This window comes from Ptiloglossa arizonensis, chromosome 6, assembly GCF_051014685.1.
Source record: "Ptiloglossa arizonensis isolate GNS036 chromosome 6, iyPtiAriz1_principal, whole genome shotgun sequence".
NCBI lineage: Eukaryota > Metazoa > Arthropoda > Insecta > Hymenoptera > Colletidae > Ptiloglossa > Ptiloglossa arizonensis.
Genome location: NC_135053.1, coordinates 5,896,795 through 5,912,736, shown reverse-complemented (window position 1 = coordinate 5,912,736; position 15,942 = coordinate 5,896,795). Strand labels below are relative to the sequence as shown.

General features: G+C 39.6%; 1 protein-coding gene across 2 annotated transcripts in view; it reads right to left on the bottom strand.

The window, feature by feature from the left end:
- Positions 1-13,150, bottom strand: part of LOC143148241 (uncharacterized) — a 43,793-nt gene extending 30,643 nt beyond the window's left edge. The window contains exons 1-2 of one of the 2 annotated variants that reach the window (XM_076314375.1): positions 12,509-13,150; positions 10,410-10,926 (exon numbers count right to left, since the gene is read on the bottom strand). The gene's annotated coding sequence lies outside the window, so the exon portion shown is untranslated. The remainder of the gene's footprint in view (positions 1-10,409; positions 10,927-12,508) is intronic. The other variant, XM_076314374.1, reaches the window with a different exon arrangement.
- Positions 13,151-15,942: the final 2,792 nt, after the last annotated feature.

Genomic DNA, 15,942 nt, shown 5'->3' with positions numbered 1-15,942 from the left:
CAAACCTAACTAACTTTTAAGTATTTATTTCTAATTACGAAATATTTATGTTTACTGATTTTCAATTACTAAATACGAATACGTTTAATGAATAATTTCTAGATAAAAATGGTATTTATTTAATTACAAACACGTACAAAGCACAAAGCTTATTCGGTTTCATCAGAGTTACAAAATTTTCTACGTATTGGTAGGTTTCTTTTTTATTATACTTTCGAACCTACGAGGAATTATTGTAATTCTGAAAGTACTGAATGTACGTATACTACGTATACATATAGATATATGTACGTGCACACGCACGTATATACGTTTAGTTAACACGATTACGTTTGAACGGCTGAATGGATCTCAATGAAACTCTATATTTAAGTTTTGTATTCTCATCTCGAAAGCTGATTAGATTTGAAGCAAAATCTATCCATAGATATTAATGGAGTTACCTCTCGTCGTTGTATGATTTATCTGATACACATTTGTCATTTCTAAAAGCTGACAGAAGTATTTTACATAAATCTTAAAGCGAATTAAATTTTCCACAATAAAATTAAATAAACCTGTCCTCGAACTTCTTTAACGATGAAAAAATTGTACGAAATATTCATTGCCCATTCGAGACACATTCTCATCGTTCGAAAGCATTGCGATCGATCGTTTCTACTAATTTTTACGAAATTCTGTTTTTTTCCGATTAATAAATATTAGCAATTGAATATTAGAAAGGCGAATAAATTCAATTAACGGATTCTTGATAAAAGTGATCTCCGTGTTTGAGAAATTTCCGTGTAACACGTGAAAAGAATTTATTCAGTTCCGCGATAGCCACGAAATTCTACGAGCGTCCAGTAAATTTCATTCGTTGCGAGCAAATCGTTCGTGAAAGCGGACAAGCGTGGAACGGCATGATTTCCACGTTTCCGTAAAGTTCAGCCACGCTTCCTTTCCCATCGAGTTTCGACAAATGGTTTTATGGAAGCAGAACGAAAATGATATTATCAGTCTTATGCGGTTTCCTGACTACCAGCCAGACGCCCGTATGTTATTATTATGACACGAGACTTGAAAGTATTCTAAAGCCGGCCAGTCCCCGATGTAATCTGCAACGTTGCCGAAGCACGTCAGACTTAATTGTCATTAATTAATAGCGCGCAGACACAGAATGGCAAAACAGAACTTGGATCGCGACGATCGCTTCTCGCTTCTTTTTCTTACTTACGCGCCGAACAACCGATAAATGCGAACGAAGACGCCTCGCACTTGCCCACTTGCAAACTTTAATATCAAGGGAAACGACGAAAGTCCGGATCGCGTAACCATTAAACCGTACGATGTTAATATCATGAATGAGCCAACTCCGTTAAGACTGATTTATGGTTATTATTTATACATATCGATGTTCCCGTCGACGAAATGGGAAAGTACTCGGATGTACATATGTACGTATATATTTTGGTAACTATGTTAGCCAGCTTCCAAGTGTACGCGAAACTATCTAAACCGAGCATTGAACTCTTCTAACGTTTTCCTCGTTGTTAGGTTTTAAAATCCTCTTGCAAGAAGTTACGTCGGATCAATACGTTCAATCAGGGGATCTTACGACGCGTATTTTCGTAACGAACATTTTTATTCAAATCTTTCTCGATTACAATCGAGGTAAATTAAAATCTATCGATAATTTCCCGTTATGTAAATACAAACTGCTGCATCGTTATTTCTTTTGTATATAGAGCTTCTCAAGGAATACTTAGACCGGACGAATTGATTACTTTATCACGGACTCTTGACATTTAATATCATATTCGATATTCACGTTTGAAAATGAAAGTACAGGAATAAAAAATTATTATTACGAATTATATCGTGCGAACTGTTTATTCTTATCCTTCAGGTGGAAAGTATGAGTAGGTTTTATTAAAATTGTAGTCTAACATAGTCTGCAGACTTTTGGGGGACCATGATCGTGTTTGTGACAAAAGATGCACGTTATCTACACACACATCTATAGGAGAAGAAAAATATGATTCGCCTAGTATTTTATTCTCATTAAAAAATCCAATTAAACGTAACAAAAATACCAAACAACAAATTGAAAACTAAAAAGCTTGAAAGGTTAGAACAGCTGAAACTCTTGACATAATTTACACCCTATTCATCGTTTTTTATCCTGCTTCCGTTAATAGTAATAAAAGATAGCAATACTTTCAATTCTACTTGATAAAGGAATTAATTTACTATTAAATAGTATTAAATATATACCAAGAAGATCCATATGGTACGTCCGCAAACTTGTGTCTATACTTATTTTTCCGCATTACTTTGGTAAATAACTTAATGCAAAAAGTTTAACTTGAAGAAAATTGAAATCATTTCAGCTTAATAAACATGTTTAAAAAAAATACATACGATTAAGAAATAGATTTAAAATAGTATATTTAAAAAATAATCATTTTATCAGAAATTGAGGTTCGTGAAACATTGTTGTAAACAAGGTGTTACTGTAATCGTGGTACAACCGGACAAGAGGTAACTTTTTGTGCAAAAATGTGTCGATGATGCAGAATAACATTTTCCCATACGTGGTTTCGTTTTTGAGAGAGTAGAGTTTGAAAATTTGTCAAGAATACTTGTAATAATTTTAAATTTCGACCGTCGTGTTTCTGTTCGTGTCTATATTGACAACAAGGGCAATATTATTACCTGCTTCCTGTCAATATTCCTATCAGTCTTATTGTCCTGTTGTAATGTTATGTATTTGATTCAAATGATTTCATAAATGAGAATACGTATCCCTATTTAAACGTATTCGAAATTTTGACCACGATGCTGTGTTTTTCGAACTGAATTGTTGTACACTTCTTCTGGTGCATCATTTGCATCTTGTAATTCTTAAAAGACTGAAACAATGGTTCCTTTAAAGTTTTCAATGCCTTTGTCGTTTCTGAAATTTACCCTTGTCAATTTAATAAAACCCTACAAAAAGGAATCGAAGGATAGTCAATTTAGCGATCGCGACGTCCAATTCAACATTTATAGTTCTGGTTCAAAAAATTTGTCATTTCTCGAGTGAAACGAGACGGTGCTCTATCTTATGGGGAGATTAAATTGTGTACAACAATCAGAGGTTCATCCTCTAATACACGAGGCCATTACGTAAGAAATTTAAATACGTTTCATTTAAGGGGTTTGTTAGAAAGTGTGGTCCTACAATTTCATTTCCAATGATCCCAGCTCGAACATTATAGCTTCATCTTTCTTGAGAATAACATTGTGCAGTAAAGGTTTGCATTCGACTCCCAAGGGGTATTATGCATATTGAAATAAGAAATTCTGATTATTCCGAAGTTTTTCCAGCGGCTAGTGACATAAAGCTGTTCGTGGAATAAAGTCATGCGACACAAGTGCTTGTACGTTGTTGTATTATTATCGTACAGTCTAGAAAGAGTCCTTGTTGTACTTGGAGAATTTCATTTTCTGTTATCACATTTCTTCGACCACTACGTACCAACTATTATTTAAAGTAGAGCAAAAAGTACCACTTTCAAGAAGAGTTTGCTCTGTTCCTGCAATTACACTTCTTTCGAGATACTGGCAATTCGGGTAGGACTCTAGATATAAACAATTTGCAGCAGATCCGTTGTCATATTGCACACTCTTAAACAAATGATCGAGTCCACGTATTCTCGTGTAGTGTATCTTAACATCGTTACAGAATTTTTATTTACAAATACGAGTAGAGACAAAAGTATGAGAAGTCAAAGTGTACTGTTTGTACGAACAATTTTATCTCACAGTTTCGGTTCACTTTTTTCTTGTTGCGAGGAATCGCTTCTGAATCGGTTGTACCACGATTACAGAAATACGCTACATAATTTCAAACAATTGACTTATGTATAGTTCTGTAGCGATATGTAAGATAAGTATTTATTGTTATATGAGCGGTAGAAAAGCATATTTAAGCAAATAATATGTTGGAATTTCCATTGCTGCGGATTAAAATGTTTCATTTTAGGTGAGCATTGTCCTGTTGGATATTTCCTATAACAGATCGTTGCACCGGTCTGTATATGCAAATCCCCGGGAACTAATCTGGGCCAAAAGTCGTTTTCTGTGTTCGTTTTAATGGGTTAACCGTGTTCCCATATCGATAGTGCACACAAACCTCACCATACTACACTAAAACTTATTTGACCTACCACTTTCTTACGCGCTACCTAGTCGCTTTCGATTATACAAACAGCTGGATTTTCACGATAACGATAACAATTCCACATAAAAACGATAACGTTGTTCCAAACAAGAAGTATTCCTTTTTCCTTGTACTTGCTTTCGCGATGGTAAAAAACAATACTCAACGTTTCTCGTACAATTATTATAAGATTATGTATCAACGCGACAATAAATTTAACAAGTGGTAAAAACTCATGAAATAAGGCAATAAATGGTTTCCTTTGTACAAGCTGTTTTATAAAATGTAAACAAAAAAAGTTCGTATAAACTCGTTTTCCAGTTACGGTCGATTTTAGTGTCGATAACTATCGTTTCCAACTATATAATTGTCAATATTTTGTAACGTCATCTCGTTGGAAACAAAACGTATTGAAAATTTCAAACAATATTTTCTTCAGAAATAAGTAAACAATTACGTAATTAAAATGATTGTAACCCAGAGACAAGGTTAAATATGGCAAATGTTTACACGAACATTATCGTTTATATTTATTCAATTTATTTTTAAAATTATGCTCACATTTTATGAATTTTCGGTATTCCATACACGTGCGAAAACATTGCTTGAACATTATGGTACAGTATGCATTAGTGCTGGTGTAGAAATCAGTTTCTTTTTAAAATTAATAAAATGTACCATCACCTTTGGATTAAAATTCCTCGTAATAACCATTTTTCTTCTATTCCTAATTTGATTTGTTAATTGTACGAGAATGATTTGAAGTATCTGTTTCTATCGTTAAAAGATTTCTTATAAAAAAATTATTCAAACAAATAATGATTTGTGAAAAAGCCTGTAAATAAGTATGTCAAGTGGAGTTAAAAATTACTGTTCAATTTATTCAATTTTTGAAGAATTTTTTCCGTAATGTGAGATCTAGCGTTATCATAGAGAATTACCATTTTTTGAATAGTGAATAATAGAAAGCTTGAAATTTAAAAACTAAATAAGTCATATAATGTATAATGTAAAAGTATACGTTCTATTTTATGGAGAGAAGTAATAGACTTAAGTAATAATTCCTAGCAGTAAAACTACCTTTCATCGCTCTTGGTATATTCCAACAGTGTTTCATTGATTTAAACATTTTTAAACAAGTTTGAACAATCACCTTAAATTTATTATAAAATATAATCATTCCAAGTACTTTCAATGTTCCAATTACTTTATTCTAGTCCTCTCAAGAAACAACATGTAAAATGTGTAACATCAAGAGAAATATACATATAACATAAAAACTAAAATGTTTATATAAACGTGTGCGATAGAAAAGTCAGAAATGTTCACAGTGTTTAGACAAATTATTCAATAATGCATAAAATAATAATAGTCGTGTATAATAATACTATATCGATACTTTTTATAAAATATGTGTCGTAAAAAATCGGAATACAATAATTGTAACGATTCCTTTTTTGTAAAACGAATAAGAAGTGAGTGCACGAGGAGGTTAAATGGAAATATAAAGGAAAAGAGTAAGAATGGTTTAACCATAGGAAATTTTCGTAATATATTTACTTCTTTGTTCATTCCTCTTCGTGTTATATCATATTGTTCCTTTAGATTATTAACTTTACATATTATTTCATGTTAAAAGTGTTTAGAATTTCTGTATCTCATAATAATTGATTTACACCAAATAATTTTCTTCAGAATTCAGAGGTATCTATAAATAATTCTGCTTTAATGAGTACTACAGACATCTATTGTATTCCTCGGTGTATTTGTTACATATTCATTATTGAAAATGCACACTTTATACATGACAACGAAACAGAAGTACTTGAAATATATGAAAAAATTGCAAATACGTTGATTATGAATAACGCATGTTCGTCGGTCAATCAGCTGTTTCCACGATAAGTTTTATATTTTCAATATTGAATAAAATTTTCTAAAAAAAAAACCATGCCTACGTTTACAGCTGGAACGTGTAATCTGCAATTTTAACAAAACAAAAAAAGCTTGGTGTTTCGGTTAATATTTCGTAAATTTGGAATTTTTGAACATTTTGCTGTCAAAGATTCTTCGAAGTGGTATATTCGAGCATCGAGGTAGCGTGTGGAACACAAACATTTGGAAAGTAGCACAGACAACAACCCTGGTGTCTATTGGCTGATGTCTTTTCATAAAATAAATATTTTATCTTTTTATTGAACGTTTCGACCTTTCTTTAATTTCTCTTCTGTACATACGAGATTGATATAAATTCGTGTAAGATACATCGAGGGTGAATTTAATCGGGTCAAACGGGTACAAGAAGAACAATATAATAAATACGATCTTTAAAAAAGTATGTTAACTGAATTGTTAAAAATTAACAAATAATACTTACGATCGAATACTCTCTTTCGTTGAATTTACGAAATTCAATGTTTCACAAGTTCGCCTCATAGCACGCTAGTTTGTAAAGCAAGATGTAATCATTGAAGCGAAATACGTAAATCAGAAGTCGCGTGACGGGGAAAGGCGAACTTCATTTCGGAAATGGGAAAGAACTCGTTCGACAACGCGACGTTTCGCTGAATCTTCGTGTCCCGTGTTAAAAATAATTCCGACGTTACAACGTCGATTGTATACTCTTTTCTTGACTTTTTAGCGCCCGTTATAAATTCCTACGGTCGTCTAACCGACTCGGAGAAAGTCGAGCGAGTTACGGGGCACCACAACGCGGCGCGAACACATTTTTCGAAACGTAGCACGCCGCACGCCGCACGCTGCACGCTGCACGCTGCACGCTGCACGCTGCACGCTGCACGCTGCACGCTGCACGCCACACGCTGCACGCTGCACGCTGTACGCCGCGCGCCGAAAATCGGCGAGAGCTAAAGTAAAGTTCGTCGTGTTTAATTTTAGAAAGAACCGCGACACGCCGGTTCGCGCAACGGTTTACGAGACGGTTAATGAATGATTGAACGGTCCCCGATAGTAATTACCAGCCGGATGATAACCTTCGACTGAACGACTTATTGCGAGCCCGCGTAATCTACAGCACAGATACAGCAATCTCAGTTTTATATTTCATTATAACACCGTGGCGAATACGGGAATTGTAAATAATTCTGACACTGCTCGGGATCGCGAAAGTGAAACCGATCGACCAGCGAACGAACTATCGCGTCATCCCATCGGTAATGTCGTTGCTTGTCTTGTTTCCAAGGAATGAGACACCCTGCGTGTGCAGCGTACACGGACAAACCGACGCACGTATACTCGGTTCGCGCGATTCTGCACCGACCAGTACGTATCACGGGCACAATGTTTATTTGGATGAAAGTTTCGAGTAACGAATAAGAGATACACGAGTCGTTATTGAATTTGAATCAAAACACGAAATATTTTACAACGAACAAATGAAAATTCAACCGTTTCGTCGAACAAACTTCCCTATATGTTGGATTTATTCGAATAAAATCTTATCCATCTCTGTCACGGACGCAAGGCGCGAAGCGCGCCCTGACTCCTGATTGGTGAAATACGAGTCATTAATCTCGTTCGACCAATCGAAAGTAAGGTTCGCGCACCCGCGGTAGTATGAATCGAATCGTTCGAATTCGGTATACAATCGTAGCAGCGTTCTTTCTTTGATGTAAATCGATGATTGGAAGCATTCGCGTTAATATTTTGCGGCGTTTCATGCTGTACGCGGATAGAAACGGCAACACAGCTAGGAATTCTGTTGACAACATTTGCGAGGTATGCTGGGAATATGGTTTTAATCGCGTGAAAGTGTCAACGGTGGTTTTTTTTCTTTCTTTCTCGAGACACGAGGAGGATTTGTTTTATTTTTTCAACGAAGTAGGATTCGATCGTTCGAGGGAGTACGAAATTGAGGTTAAGTCAGAAAGAACACTCTAGCTTTACCTGTTGCGCGCAAGTGTCAACACATTTCCGTTATCGTCTCGTACTCAAAGATGGACTAACGAAAAATAGAAAAAGAAGGAAATTTTAAAGGGTTCGGTTGATGCAAAACTGGCTCTAACTGGATCAGAAACAGTGCAGAGATTGAATTCTATCAGCTCTGTATATCGACACTCGCAATCGATTTATATAATTGAAAAGAGAACAATATTTATTAAACTCTTTTATAGAAAACCATGGATCAATAAAAATGATAACATTACGAAATGTAAATAACGGTATTGTATGTACATATTAACGTTTGTAAAAATTGTTTCTTTCGTTATATGTTTGACTGTACTTTATCGTGAATATGAATAATTCCGTAATTTAGTGTAGTGAAACTGATTGTACGCGAACTAGGAAATACTACGAAATTAGGAAAACGGTACGAATTTTCGCTGGCTAACTGTATTCAACAGGTTTGCGTTTCTACGCGGAATCCTCAGAACTATAGTTCGTTTTCCGATCTAGTTAATATTCGGGACGAAAAATACGACAATCCTAAATGCAAATAAAAATGAATAAAATAATTACCCATTTGCGTTTAGGAATGGGAATTTTTCAAACAGAACCGGACCATTGCAGGTCTAGTCAAAAGTTCTCTTCCATTTGCGTTAACACTTGACCACGTAGATACAATCGAAGAAAACAACATTCGAAAAAATTAAGCAATATTACAACTAGGAACGGATTTTACGTTTATCGGATTCTTCCAATCTGGTATCAATAGACCACCGTTTGAAAGCGGTGTAAGTTTAAATTTTTCGATTTCGAGATATCCAAAGATTTGCATTATCGTTTGATTGAAAAATATCGATAAACGCTAATACGCTTCTTTTTATCATTTTAGACACGTGCAAATTTATTCCGATCGTTTTACAAGCAGTTATCAAGTACAATAGTGTTTTCGTCGATTGTAAATGGGTCTTGTGTCACTTTCAAAATATATTGTACGTATATTCTTTCGATTAATTCATGGGAACATTTATTTATTCGTTGAACAATTTCTCGTCCTTACGAATGTTGGAAGGCGTAGAAATATAAAAAATTCGAAGCTGTTACGGGAATATAAAATATTGGAAACTCTAGACGGTATATTGTCGAACAACACATTTTTCAAGGAAGAAAGAAAACGGTTTTTTTCTTTTCGAACTCGGACTTTTGCAATCGAACGAGTCAAAAATAAAATTTCTCGAAAACGGGCGTAAACCACTTTCAAAATAAACGTATTTGCAGTTTCCTTCGTCAGTTACACTTCTATTAATTCGCAAAAATATCGAACGATTTTGAGCGTAAATTGTTTAACGACGAATGCGTCGAAATAGAAACGAAAAGTTCGTATCAGAGTTTAAAAGATCATCGAGAATATTTTGTTTTGTTTCTCGATCTTCTAATCACTTTAATAGATAGAGAAAGAAGCTGTAACTTTCTCGACATTTTTTTCGAAAATTTCATTCGTTTACGTATAATCGCTCGCCGACTCATTTTAAACGATATCGTTCTTTAATCGAAACCAGGCGCAACTCGATTGTTTCCACGATTGGACTTGCACGACTTTCGAACTAAGCGTATTTGCAATCCCGATCGACGGCTAAACATCTATCGATAAATTCACAGGAACATCGAAAGTTCTTGAATGTAAGATACGGACGAATAAAAGTGAAAAATATCGAACGTAGAGACAAAATCGGAGCAAGAAAGATGATCGATAATAAATTTTGACGAATCGTGTTCTTTTCTTCGTTCTCTTTACCGCTTCAATAGCTCGAGAAAGAAATCGTAAATTTCTTAGTTACGCGAGCAAATTCGATTCGTTTGTTAATTTGCGACAGCGTGTCGCGACGATGTACTTCGGAAGATGGTATCGGTTCGTTAAAAAGGTTTCGAAACTGAAAACTTTCCAAGAAGAAAAGGAAAGAGGAAAAAACAAAAATCGGCTCGTTTGTTTCGTCGCGGTAGAAAATTTTCTACGATCGACTCAACGTTCGTCCTCTCTCTCTCTCTTTCTCTCTGTCACTTTGTCTCTCTCTGTCTGTTCCACGTCACGCATCGTCGTCGTCGTATCGCGATTTCGTTCGTCATTTACGCGAGTAGAAGGAAAACTTGACGCACGCTCGCGGCGATCGTTTTTTTTTTTTCTGCCGCGATTGCGATGCAAAAATGCGCATTGCTGCGCGAACGTAGGTGAATGCACGCGCACACGGTATTTCTGCACGGTCAGAAACGCGTGGGCATCGAAGGTGGGACAGAGCGAAGACAAAACAGGTGTTGCGTTTACCTTAGAAGTTGGCGGTCCTGGGTGAGGTTACGTGCGATTATCTTCGACGCGCGTCCATCGAAGAAATCGGCGCATTACGAACGTCTACACTCGCGAGGATCGATGATTCTTGACCGGAAGTCGATCGATCCGGGCCGATCGGAGGCCGTTCCCCTCCTCCTCCTCTCTCGATCCTCGACGTTATACTCCTTAGTCCGCTGTACGCGGGTAACACTTTCCAATCGGCACTGTTCGTTATATTCCGTTTACTTGGGGAAAATCCTGGCCGGTGTTGGCGACGGTTTCGATACACGACACTTTCCTTCTCGGTTCGATCGACACAATTCTCTTCCTACCGTCACCGCGATTCTCCTCGAACAAGCTTTCTGTCCGTTGCTCTCGGTCGGAGCCGATCGATAACTCGTGCTCCGTGTTTCTCTTCCAAACTCCCTGCTGGATCTCAGGCATCCGATGAAATTACCTTCGACTCCCCAGGGGGAGGTGGCGGCCTGGGGAGGGGGCGGAGGGAGGGCACTATCTGTACAACACGTGGAAATTATTCGCGGTTGATGGGGAGAAAGTCGTGGACCATCGTCGTGGACCATCGCGAGGAAAAGCTTCGGCGGACGGATCGTTCGCGCGCGAACGAAACGACGGAAAATCGGTGGATTTCTTTTTCAACGATAGAAGAGCGGGCAGACCCGCTGCGCTGGTCGGGTTGCCGGTCCCTGCGCCGTTCCCTCGTTCGCGGACGTTCAGGAATGCGCGTGTCGAACCGACCGAACGGAATCTATTTTTCTTTTGTTTGAAAGCTTTCGGCGGTAACGATCGCGGGAAATATTTTTGCGCGAACGGTCGCGCCCGAGACTTTCGTTCCTCGTTCGAAAAACGGACCGAGGTGTTCCTCGCGGAAAACGATCGTATTATTCTTTCGTAATACGGCGAACGTAAACAACACGCGAACCAGCGAGAGATACCGCGTCGTCGTCCAGTACAAACATCGCACGGAAACGAATTCCTTTTCGCGTATGTACGCGCGAAAAGCAGAACCGCGTCCCCGCTATCGACGACGATTCGAACTCGTGAATGGATGGAAGAATCTTCGCGGAACGGGACGAGGAAACGAGCCAACGCGATGCGCGACATTTACCGCGCCGTCGATCTTTTTCCCTTTCTTTTTGCATCCTGTTGTTACCACGGCACCGGTATTTATTCAAATTCACGCGACGCGCGTGTTTCGCGTTACGTGGACGTTTCGTCTCGAACAACACTCGCCGCACGGGTTCGAATTCGAGAAACGAGACGAAGAATCACGGTTCGCGGTACGAGTCGAGGCGGATCGCGCGATTTTCTCCTCCCGCGATGCACCCGAACTCGCGATGTTACTCGCGGTGGTCGAATCGATTCGAAAATCGTCCGTGAAATTTTTCGCTAAGATTTCGCGTTATCGCGCGAAGGAAAGCTCGTTTCCGGCGTGACGAAAGACGCGCGCGCTTGTTTATCCGATGTTCGGGAATTCCGAGTCCTCCCCGTCGCGGAATGCAACAAGTTGAGTCAGCACGGTCTGGTCGCGAGACGGGAAAGACGAGGAAAAGAGGAATTCAGAGCGCGACGGGAAACGCGAGGCGCGAGGCGCGAGGCGCGAGGCGCGAGGTGGATCGTCTCGTTTCCATTTCCCATTTCAATCGCGATCGTCTCGAAGTCCTCGCCGAGTGTTACGAGGTCACATCCGCGTACGAGTGACCGTATTCGTCTGGGTGCGTTGTTGCGCGCGGCGAAGCGTTGCTTCTCTCGCGGCTTCCGATTCGAAAGTCAAAACAAATTGAAAAGCAAACTTCTCCGCGAACGATCGCTCGCGTCCCGTTCGCGTCCGTTCGTTCACCGAGCACGGGTCAGAAACGGTTCACGTTCGAGTTCGTGTTTAGCGAAACTCCGTCTCCGTCACCATTTCTTTCTCCATCTCTGTCTCTGTCTCCGTCTTGGTCTTCGTCTTCGTCTTCGTCTTCGTCTTCGTCTTCGTCTTCGTCTTCGTCTTCGTTTTCGTCTTCGTCTTCGTCTTCGCGTGTTTCTTACGCAAAGTTACGAAAAGAAAGTTGCATCCCGATTCTCGCGACCGTTACCTCGACGAGGAACCGAGGCGAGACCCGGCGCACCGAGCTTCGACTCGACGAAGGCTTTCGATGTACGCGTGCACGTATCCAATCAATCGTGCACAATGAACCCACGAACGACGCTTGTCGTTCGTCCACATTCCCGACGTTGTCGTTTCATCCGCGACGATCTTGCGTCTGCTTTCCACCGGCGATGCGTGTATACCGTTAATTGTGCCCGATTCGATTTCGTCGAGTTTCACGGGGTTTCGCGGCTTCTGGCCCCGTGTGCTCGTGCATCAAACTCGCGGCCAACCAGGTATACTGGAGGGGGTTACGAGGATGGGGAGGAAGAGGAGGGAGGAGAAAGAGGAGGAGGAGGAGACGGCGCGGGATGGGAGGGGGGATTGGTGTGTGCGCGCGTACGGAAGGAGGGGGAGCCAAAACAGGAACCAGGAGGAGGGGGAGGAAGATCGCTCGAGGGAACAAGGATCGAGAAACAGAGGAGCCGGGAGGGAAGTACGTTAGGGATGGTGAGACACTTCACTCGAATACTCGTCCCGATGCGGGCCGCGTGGAAAGGCGACGTCGCGTTTATGTAGTACCGGCTCGACAAATCGGGATCGGTTGAAGGAACACTTGGCACAAGTAGTCTCGGCTGACCGAGCGCCCGATCCGGACTGACTATAACTGTAAACGATCACTTGTCGGTGCCAAGCTTACCCCCACCCGCGTGTCGCGAAACGGATCGCTCCCCACTCCGATGTGTGCCACGCCGCGCTGCCCCGAGCCGAGCCGAGCCGAGCCGAGACGAGCCGGGCCGAGCCGGGCTGTGCCGGGACGCGACGCGACGCGACGCGACGCGAAGCAACGCGCGAGCTCTCGCTGCAAACCAGTTCCCGATGCGCTCCGCCACTTCTACCTTCGTCGGCTTCGCTTCAGAAGCGTTTCCACCTGCTGTCGCGACGCCGCCGCCGCCGCCGCCGCCACCGCCGCCGCCACCGCCGCCGCCGCCACTGCCGCCGCCACCACGCCGGTGCGCCCGGACGAATCCAAAGAGAAGAAATGCTCTTTCCACCTTGAACAGCGACCGAACGAAAATCGGCCGCGAGACAACCGGCGCGCACGGTTCGAATCTTTCGGTCCCGGACGTGTCCAACGGGTGTACGTTTCGAAATTCGGTGTGACGCGTCGATCGCCGTACCCGGTGACGATTATTCAGCTCGCGTTGCAACCCAAATGGCGTTGCGGCATTGTATTCGATGTTTGTACAACGGTGATACACGGTGCTCGTGTAATTCGTTTGGGTGAGTTCGCACGACGTGTGAAAGGGTTCGGGACTTACAGGGAGCAAAATGCTCGCAACGATAAGATTTTACGATCGTTTCGTTGTAAATCGTAAGTGTTCGACGTTCGTCTTGTTACTTCGAACTTTTGTTTTTCGGGTATTCTTCGGAATTGAGTTCGTTAACATTTGAAAACAAAGAGTATCGAAGATAGTGTTTTTTTGGAAGTGAATAGGGGAGAGGGGGGCGATCATTAGACTTACGACTCGAGAGATCGGTAAGAGGACGTTTTTAAGATACGGGTAACTGAAGTATATCTCTCGCGTCGTTTTAAACTTGCCGTCATCTTGGGCGCTGACATATTCTTTTCTTTCGGAAAAAGTTTGGAAATCACCGATTTAAGGCGTCGCATCGAACCGTTATGGAAGTCGAGAATAGGGCAATGTTCGTAATCTTTTCGTGAAAATAGTATACGTTCTAATTGAATTATTAGTTAACGTTGTAACGTACACTGTTGACGTAGCACTGGAAAACAAATATCGCGGGATCTTGTTCCAATCTAATGATAGGTGTCGCTGTACTCGAGCCTCTCGGATAAAGAAGGTTGGTTGACAGCACGCTTCCACAGCGGCTTGTCCGAAATGAAAGAATCGATCGTATTCTTAAACGATAAGTTTATCGCTTTGGCATAACGGGGCAAGTTGAAGAAGAATTGCGCTTACAATTTTTTACGCAATGTTTTTCTTAAATTAAGGCGAATAATTTTTACACAAATTGTTGAATAAACAATGGATATATTCGCATCGATAAAATATCAACAAATTGCAGAAGCTTCTAATTAGAAGAATTTGCTTATGAAAGAACTCACGATATAAATTAAATAGTCATAATCTCCATATACCTAACTTCCTCGCGTTGAACAATTTATTACATAACGTTATCGATCTAATTGTTTTGGTATCTTTTGTAGATAAATTATACTTATGTAATAAGGACTTGAAGTAATATCCGACTGCGAAGAAAGAAAGAAAGATCTGTAAGAAAAGGAAAGTACAAATTAAATTATTCATTTTAAAAATATACTAAGGAAATGACTTGTAAAATTTTATATATATATATATATATATATATTAATATATATATATATATAAATAAATAAAATAATAAAATTTAATATATAGAATAAAATTAAGAGAAGCCTTTCATTCCAGAGTAATTAATAACATTTATGCAATCAAAGGTAAAGTTAAATGGAATAAAAGAAAATAACCAATTCTTTGTAAATAAGATAAAGTATTTAAGTTTATTGGCGCAATTGGCACAATATAATGTAATGTAAGTTATATTAAGGTTCTAAGATATAAAAGTAATAAAATCGACAAATAATCAAGAGCAAAATCGATTGTTACCCAAGTAAAATGATTGTTACGACGAACAATACAAGTCAGATTACGATAGATTTAAAAATAACTGAAAAACTAGAAAATGAAGCTCTTAACGAAAAGTGAGAGTAAAGGAATCCAGCGTTGAGGGTAACCACCTGTTTGTAAATGATGACGCTCAGATTTGAGAAAGTATCCACATACAGGCGTGAGTTACCCACGCCGAAAAGTGTTATAAATATTTTATCGAAATTTTATTTTTATTTTGCATTATTGCACATATATGTCGTAACGGCGACGTTTAAAAAGTCTATTTGCATCGAACCATTGAAATTCCGACTTTTTGTTTTATAAAACATTTTTTCATATTTCTAAATTTCTTATGCTTCTTAGCTCATTGTAGCCTCAGAAGCGTTGTCGGTATATATTTCAGTGCACCGTATGACAACTTTAAATTTCCTGCTGTACGTCTAAAAGTCTAAAAAACAAAATAACTATCGCGCCTCTAAGATCAGTGGATGATTTCTTTCCTTCAGCAGTGTTCCACTTAAAACGAGCTGTGATCTCAACCCTTTATGGTAAGAATTTTATTTTGTCCTTCGAAGAATAAATTATTTCTTTAATCACATGTACAAAATTCGCTAGCAAATTTTACGGGAATTATTTTTATAAGCTTTCCAATCGGTCGTGTTATGCTATGTAGGTTTAACGTTTCGGTTTTAGATACGGAACTATTAATACCTAGTTCGTAGTTTTAATTTTGTACAGGTGCGAAGGGAGGGGAGATATTTAAAAC